Source organism: Gossypium arboreum, chromosome 6, assembly GCF_025698485.1.
Source record: "Gossypium arboreum isolate Shixiya-1 chromosome 6, ASM2569848v2, whole genome shotgun sequence".
In the NCBI taxonomy this organism is placed as follows: Eukaryota; Viridiplantae; Streptophyta; class Magnoliopsida; order Malvales; family Malvaceae; genus Gossypium; species Gossypium arboreum.
Genome location: NC_069075.1, coordinates 129,065,710 through 129,075,305, shown reverse-complemented (window position 1 = coordinate 129,075,305; position 9,596 = coordinate 129,065,710). Strand labels below are relative to the sequence as shown.

The window sequence follows — 9,596 nt, the reverse complement described above, 5'->3', positions numbered from 1 at the left end:
ATTTGGATAGAAATTCTGTCTCACAACCACTTCTATAATACCACTGATTTCTTTTATTCCATATACTTGTAGAATCTATTACAACCCAGATAAACAAACATTTCACAATCAGAGTTCATATGAAGATCCTTTACATAACCATTAATCCATCTGTATACTTATTCCATATCAGAACAATAATAACATTAACAGAAATCTTATATGTCCAAATATCCAAAATCAAATAATTGTTACTCTGAACTCATTTTGAACTATCACATCTCATATACTTTTATAAGATGGAATACCATTCAATAGAAACAGAAGAATAACATCGTATGAATTTATCCTTGAATTTATTCCGATCATACTACAATGAAATCTTATAATAATAACACTGATAAGGGGGTAGGCTCGTTAAGCCTCGAATGAAACTTTCATATTTGTATACACAGATAACTTTATCACTCATCATATTATTATGCACATTGATTCAAACATTTCAAATTTCCAATTCGTTACAGATACAATTTCACATATCTCAGTAATACACGCAACTTTATTTCAAGTGAATATTAGAAAAACATAAGTGAATTTATCACAATTCACACTTTCATTTCTCTTACTCAAATTACCATTAATGCCTTATCAAGTTTCCACATTTAGTATTGATCACTTGTCAATATTTATCAAACCGGAAAATGTCTTACGGTTTTGAGTACATCGCTTAGTTGATGCCATAGTCCAACTATGGTCTTATACTAGTTCTGCTCTACCTGTGCTGATGCCTATTCCCGATAGGTCTTACACTAGCACTCACTAGGCTGCGTTGATGCCTATCCCACATAGGTCTTACGCTTAGCACAAGTCGAGTTGATGCCACGTCCCCGACGGGTCTTACACTAGTTCATCTGTCTCATGTATTGCCATGGTCCAACCATGATCTTTTCCGTCAATTCATTAGTGAACGATCGTACTCATTCCCTTTCAATTCCGTCATATCACAAATATATCACAATCAGTTCAATAGCATTTTCGGATCAATTAATAATAGCTCAGTTGGAACACATCATTACCTGAGCAAAACAATTTATAAGAGCCGGGAGATATCACACTATCACGCTTTACTTATGGCATGTACATCTAGACTCTTATACTTGCTATGTTAGTCCGAGAACCGACTAAACCATAGCTCTGATACCACTAAATGTAACACCCCTCGCCCATATCCCTCGTCAGAATAGGCTTCGAGGTGTTGCCCGACTTAAACTCAGTCAATCACACAAAAACAGTGCCGAAAAATTTCAATCAATTTAAAACTTTTCTTTTCACATGCAATCTGTCTCATATATGGGCTTACGAGGCCCAAAACATCACTAGCCAACACCTTTGGCTAAATTATAATATCACATACTCAACATTAAAACCCTATACATGCCATAGACTCGAAATACTAGGATTTACTTACACCAATAGTGTGAGCTCGACAGTGTGATAATATATCCGGTGAACTCCAACCCGAACAGGTAACCGAAGTCAACAATCTATAAAACAGAGGAACGTAACAACGGAGTAAGCTTTCATAAGCTTAGTAAGTCTTAAGCAATGCAAACAAATAAACGCAATTATACTTCGATTATTCAATTTCTTAAGTGGCCATATTCTAGGTATATTGCCATCTGGCCGAATACACACAAACAAATAATGCACGTTCAGCATTCCTATCACACTTAATCTGAATTCGTAGAACATAAGTAAATCGAATACTTTCACATACTTTCACACCCTAACCCGGTGTATCATGATCATAGATATAGTTATAACATTTATTCACGTATGTATCACAATGCACGCTTATGATTCATTGCAGATCAAACTCACATATGAGTACATAATGCGTACCTGGCCCACTTAACGTACTGAATGTATTCATTTGTCAACCTAACACGAGGTACCTTAGTCATGGAATTTTCTCAAATCATCGGCATTTTGCCTGTTAGGCTCGAGGCCCGATATCAGTTTACCGGTATTATAGCCTGCTAGGCTCGAAGGCCCGAATAGTATCTCACCGGCATTATAGTTTGCTAAGCTCAAAGGCCTGAATAATCAAGTCAACAAGTTCCATATAACATATTCATATCAATTAAGTACTAACATCATTCGAACGTATATAATTATACATCTCAAACACTTTTCTTTCATCTCATTTTCACACTTAGCATTTGATAGCTTATGCATAACATTTCACTCACGTTCATTTCAAACTTATCATTCGATTATAAAAGCATATTGCATTTTTACCAACATGTTATACTTTCCATTAGGCCATATAAGCATGATACAATACACTATCATTTCATCTTTAACATTCGACTAAACCCTTATCTTATAAGGAAAACCGAATTCACATAACATATCATTTCACCGGCATTACGCCTGCTAGGCACGAAGGCCCGAATACACATCATCGGCACGAAGCTTGCTAGGCACGAAGGCCCGAATATAATATTTATCCCGGATATAATACCAGCCGAAGCTCGGGTTTAACCGGATATTTTACCAAAGACGAAGCTGCGGGTCTTTAAGCCCGATATAATACCAAAGACGAAGCTTCGTGGGACTTAACCGGATATAATACCAAAGACGAAGCTGCAGGATTTAACCGGATATACATCGAATATCATGCATATTTAATCATATTTTAACACCTCTCATTCAACATATCACATTAGTAGTCATTTGCTACATTCGGATATAAGCTCCTTATGAACACCATCATTTACATTTCGGTTCAAAAGTCATACGTAAAAATCACATATCCATTTCACCATTTAAACTTAACCCATAGTGACCATTCGACTCTAAGTCATATACATAAATTATTTATCGCACAACTTAATTCAGGTAGAACCAAAAGGTCACAATTCATCTAATATGTACATATTGCTCACTGATTCGTACACAACCTTTCAAATTAGCAATTATAAGATGGTTCCGCACATAGCCCATCCTTATCTATAATTTACAATGGTTTTACCCTTACTCACATATAGGCATTTTTACCTATGCTTCTTAATTCACATTTGTGATTCAATTCCAATCGATTTAACATGCATAAGTACATATCGTATACCTGACCAACTTAATGTATTTGAATGAATTCGATTGTCGATTTAACATAAGGTCTCATAGTTGAACATAAACATGAAACCATTTCTTATACGTTCGATTCACATCAATCATCAAATTCATTTAATTTACATGTACTTAATTAGGTTGTTCGTACCTGAATAATTTACTATACGGAACGAATCCACATATCGTATTAGCCCATAGTCTTATAGTACAACACTTTTAATAGTTTATCGGCAATTTGCCTGCTAGGTAATAACCTGGTTTTATCACCGGCCATAAGCCTGCTAGACCTTTAAGTTCGATGTCATTTCACTGGCATTACGTCTGTTAGGTTTGAAACCCGAATATATATTATAATGCATAACTTATATCATCGATCACTAACAGTTACCTCATCAAAGTTCACATTTAATCACTTTAGTACCAAGCCACCTTCGGCTACCACAACGGACTAAATATAATAATTGTATACACATCATGGTTTCCTTTAGATATTCAATAATCACAATCGTGATATCTCCACCAGCACATATACGGCATAGTTTATTCATTGTAACACTCATTTAGTGCATCAAATTTCCAAATCCAATTCAACTTAGGCATAATAGCCATAATCGGCTTATAGCCTTAAATCATTACATATTCGGCACATTAACTAAATAAAATTTACATTCTCTTTACCATATTAATTTAACTCTTAGGCATATCAAAGGGAATCAAGCTTAAATACTTAAGAACTTACCTTGAATGTTGCCGAACGATTACAACGGCTATTCAATTACTTTCTCTTTTTCCCTTATCCGAATTTTGCCCCTCTATGCTCTTGAGCTTAAATTCAAAGATTTTAAACTAGTCATTATTCAACTATTCGAGCATCACTTTCAAAATATAATATATACATATATATATATATATATTCGACTTTCACACCTACTGATCATAGTAAGCTTATAAGAAATCAAAAAGCAACTCATTAACAAATTTTTGTCAATGTTTACCACATAATCATAATTTCACTGCAGGCTGTCTTCCTGAGCAATAGTCACTAAAACATTTATAACTAGAGCTACGAAACTCCAAATTAAGTTTCGTTAATTTTCGCTGAAGGTAGACTCATATATCTTTCATCCATAAAATTTTCAGAATTTTTGGTTTGGCCAATCAATACCATATCTTTCTTAAATTTTCCCCTGTTTCACTGTTAGACTAATTTGACCACTCCTCACTACGAATCAAATTTCTCATTGTACAGAATTCAAAATATGTTCTCGTTTATTTAATTTGAAACTAGACTCATTAAGGAGTCTAAGAATATAAATTTCATCTTATGAACATTTTTTTACAATGTATAATGATTTTATAAATACAGAATAGAGGATCTAGAAGTCATTCTTACCCTGTCCCACATCACTTCAAATATCTCATTATCGAAAATTCTTTTGCTTACACGGTTTGTTTTATAAGAAACTAGACTCATTAAAATTTAATTACATAATTTATTCAGCTTCTAACTCATCTCCCACAATTTATGGTGATTTTCCAAAATCACGTTATCTGCTTCTTGTCCCAAACAGATTTATTACCAAATCACTCTTTCACACATACCTTGCATGCATGTTATTTAAACATGCATATCACCAATCAATCATCACATATCTATAATTTTACTTAAGCATAATCTTCATTTCATCATTTTAAAGCACAACATGTTAGCCGATTTTTCCCTTAGCTTCTAAGGCACATGCATGCTCATTTGCTTGGCTCAACTTCACCTATCTTCCATTTTTCATCAAAAGGACATGAAACAACAACCATTTCCTTCATTTTAATTCATGACCGAATGCTCACAACACAACCAAAAATCAAAATATGCTTCATGAGTTAGGGTAGAATCAAGAAGAACTCATGAACATCAAGATAGAAGCAAACTACCATGAACTTACCTTGGATTTTTCTTCCCCAAGTGACCGAACATTCAAGAGCTCTTTTCCTCTCCTTTCTCTTCTATTTTCAGCTTTCATGAACAAGAATGAACAAAAACCTTCATTTTCTTCCTTTTTGTTATTCTATTACTAAACATTTTATGACGCAAAATAACATATATTATTCGTGCCATACTTATGCCATAACTTCAATAAAAAAATTGCACATGTTGTCTACCATTAACACCATGGCCGGCCACTACACATAAAATGGGGAGTTTGACATGCAAATCCTCCTATTTTGCACTACTATTTATTAGGCCACTACATACTAGCCTATAGCATTTTCAAAAATTTTCACATAGGTCCTATTTCATAATTTCATTCACAAATGGCAAAATCAAAGCATGGGATTTTCACACATGAACTTTCACATGAAATAAACACATAATATAACATTTGATTATTTTTGGGACTTGGTTTTATGATCCCGAAACCACTTTCTGACTAGGGCCAAATTAGGGCTGTCACAGAAGATATTATAAAATATTTAACAGAAGGCAGGGTTAGTTGGAATTACGGACCAGATACTAAGCTTCCCAAGAACTTTAATCAGGCTATTATGTTTCCTGTTGCTAAGATATGGATGCAATTCATTAGCACTAGAATTGCACCTACATTGAATGTATCTAACGTTAATGTATTTCGATCAACTTGGTTATATGATATTCTGTACTATAAACATATATGTGTAGTGCGTTGGATCTTTTGAGAAATGAAGTGGTGTGTACAGAGCCAAAAAGTTAGTCTTTTCTGCCCCCACCTTGTAACAGCACTATGCCACCAAAAAAAAAGCCAATGAGCGACAATGAGTGATAAGCCGTAATTTATACATATCTTTACCCCATGTTTAACACATTTTATGGATGATTTTCCATTAGAATTGGTGAATTCAATGTCCTAATGCTTTAATTTCATGTTTTATACTTAGGAGAGCAGAAGAGAGCGAAAGGAACGAGAAACGGGCCAAAGTACGAAATCAACACAGCTTGGACCTCCTCACACGTGCAGACCACACGACCGTGTCAATCTGGAAAAATTGAAGCACGACTCACACGGGTATAGCACACGCCCGTGCCATTCTAACAGGCTTGAGCACGGCCTGAAGTAATCGCACACGGGCATGTCACACGGGCGTGTTCCTACCGAGCCCAAGTTAAGTCCAATTCAGAAAAGGCCACTTTTGAGGGCTTCTAGGCATTCTAAAGCCTATAAATACACCCTAAAAGAGGAGAAAAAGGAAGATGGAGAAGGGGAAGTAAGGAATTACTCCAAGGAAGCCGATTGATCCATCTCGGAAGCCGGATTAATCATCAAGACTGAAGATCTCTCCTCAATTTCCCTTCAGGAGTTTTGTGTTTTCTTTATGTTTTGTTTTATTTATTCTTCTGAGATGTTTTCTTATTTAGTCATGAACTAAATCTCCTAAATACCTAAGGGGAATGAAACCTAAGACGAATCTTGTTATTATTTTCTGAATCGTATGATAAATATTTAACTTGTTCTTAATTATGTGTTCTTAATTCTTGTTTTGATATCCCAGATACCGATTCAAGACAAGCTCTTATTCGAGGAGGAATAGACCACATCTAAGAGTACATTTGTCATAATTAAGCAGAGTCGATTGCACGCATAGAAATAGGGTGACAAGATTTTGCCGGATTAGGGTGAAACCTAATAAGGGGATCCATAGATCGAGTTAATGCAACCCTAGAGTGTTAATTAGAGAAAAGTCTCGGTTATTCAACCTAGGGATTAGAAGTTATTAGTCTTGAATAGGGATAATAACATAAATTAGGGATCTCTACGGAACAAGTTGAATGAATAAATCGTCCGATTTGGAGCCAGAGTAACAAGTAAAGTCTAGGTGGATTTTTCCTTAGGTATAGTCTTCATTCAATCGATTTTCCCAAAAGCAATTCCCCAATTCTTTACTCTGTGCGTTCTTAGTTTAGATAATTAGTTAATTAAAACAAAACCCCATTATTCTTAGGCTAGATAATAAAAAGACAGTATTATTAATACTTTTAGTTCCTTTAGGCCCGACAATCTGATCTTGCTAAAACTATACTACTGTTCGATAGGTACACTTGCCTACATCGTGATAATAGTTAGTTCAAGAACGAGTAATTATAAATATTTAAAACCTATCACGAAACCTCGCAATCAAGTTTTTGGCGCCGTTGTCGGGGTATTGAAATATTAGGAATGCTCAATTTTTATTACTTTAACCATTTATTTTTCTTGCAATTTAACTTTTTTATTATTATTTATTAACCCACTCTTTCTTTCTCTTGGCAAGTTTTTATAGTTTATGACTAGAAGAAACTTGTCGGGACCATTACTTTTTGACGAAGAAATCGATCGCATAGTTCGTAGAAACCAAAGAGAAATAAGGCGAAGCTTAAGATACATGGAGAACGAGCAAGAAGACGATACTCAACCCCCAACCAAAGAGATGGCTGAAAACCAAGGCAATTAGCTACCTCCTGCAATTGCGGCTAATCAAAATCCTGCTCCACGTACTATGTATGACTATGCTAAACCTTCTTTAACAGGAACTGAGTCAAGTATAGTTAGACCTGCTATTTCCGCGAATAATTTCGAACTGAAACCTAACACAATTCAGATGATACAACCGTTTGTTTAGTTTGATGGTTTGCAGGATGAGGATCCCAACACTCACTTAGCGAATTTTCTGGAATTTTGCGATACTTTCAAAATTAATGGCGTTTCTGATGATGCCATTCGCCTTCGGTTATTCCCTTTTTCATTGAGAAACAAAGCTAAACAGTGGTTGAACTCGTTACCACGAGGGTCTATCACTACTTGGGACCAAATGACCGAAAAATTTTTACTAAAATATTTTCTGCCGGCTAAAATGACTAAGTTACATAATGATATCTCTTCTTTTGTACAGATGGACTTAGAATCATTTTACGATGCATGGGAGAGATACAAAGATCTATTGCAAAGGTGCCCTCACCATGGGTTACCTCTATGGCTGCAAGTTGAAACGTTCTACAATGGTGTGAATCCCTCGACAAGATAGATGATTGACACAGCTGCTGGAGGAACCATCAACAACAAAACACTTGAAGAGGCTTATGAATTTATTGAAGAAATGTCACTAAATAATTATCAGTGGCAATTCATGAGGACTAAGCCAACAAAAATAGTAGGCGTTTATAATGTCGACTCAGTTACTATGCTGTCAAATTATGTAGAACTTCTCAATAAAAAGATTGATGGTTTACTTGGTTCTACGTAGGTACATCCAGTAATGAGGTGTGACTCAAGTGGAGGAGCTGTGCATACAGAATATCAATCCTTTAATCCTACAACCGAAGAGGAACAAGTCAACTATATGGGTAACAATAACTTTAGATCTTAAAATAACCCATACAGTAATACTTATAATGCAGGTTGGAGGAACCACCCAATTTTCTCCTGGGGTGGTCAAGGGAATCAAAAGCCACAAAATCCTCAGGGTTTTCAACAGCCACCTTATCAACAAGAAAAGAAACCGAACCTTGAGGAGATGCTCTCTAAATTCATCTCAGTGTCAGAAACCCGTTTCCAAAATACATAGACAGTACTTAAAAATCAACAAGCATCGATCCAAGGACTCGAAACTCAGATAGGCCAGCTATCCAAACTAATCTCCGAGTGACCATAAGGTAGCTTGCCAAGTAATACTGAACCTAACCCAAGGGAACACCTCAACGCAATTAGTACTCAAGATAAGGAAGGATTCATTACGCCTGAGCCAGAATTGATGCAAGAAACTGTGGTGAGAAAAGGTAAAAGTGAGGTAAGTCATAACAAAACTGTGAATGAAGAACATAAACCTAGTGTCCCATACTCTAACGCAACAAGGAAAGACCGCTCAGACAAAAAATTCGGTAAATTCCTTAAACTTTTGAAAAAAATTATATATTAACTTACCGTTTATTGAAGCTCTATCGCAGATGCCGAATGCAATGAAATTTTTAAAAGAGATTTTAGTAAATAAGCAGAAGTTGGAGGAAGTGTCGCATGTGGAGCTAAACGCAGTCTGCTCAGCTATTCTACAGAATAAGCTACCCCACAAATTGAAAGATCCAAGGAGTTTTACAATTCCTTGCTTAATTGGTAGTTTAGATATAAATCATGCATTAGCTGATTTAAGGGCTAGTATTAACGTCATGCCTTACAAAATGTTTAAGCAACTAGGTCTTGGGAAACCTAAGCAAACTAGGATGATCATTCAATTGGTAGATAAAACTATAAGATTTTCTAGGGATATTATTAAAGATGTACTAGTGAAAGTAGATAAGTTCATATTTCCCGTTGATTTCGTTGTTCTAGACATAGAGGAGGATAATAACACCCCTTTGATTTTACGGAGGCCCTTTTTAGCAACTGCTAAAACAATTATTGATGTTGGCATAGGTGAGCTTACACTTAGTATGGGAGACGATATGATCACCCTTCAAGCTTGTAATTCTAGCATCACAT

The 9,596-nt window shown here is 35.5% G+C and overlaps 1 non-coding gene across 1 annotated transcript; it reads right to left on the bottom strand.

Annotated features, from left to right (window-relative positions):
- Window positions 1–7,984: 7,984 nt before the first annotated feature.
- LOC128294941 (small nucleolar RNA R71) lies at window positions 7,985–8,090 on the bottom strand. Its single transcript, XR_008285248.1, has one exon. It is a non-coding gene; the product is annotated as a small nucleolar RNA R71 (small nucleolar RNA).
- Window positions 8,091–9,596: the final 1,506 nt, after the last annotated feature.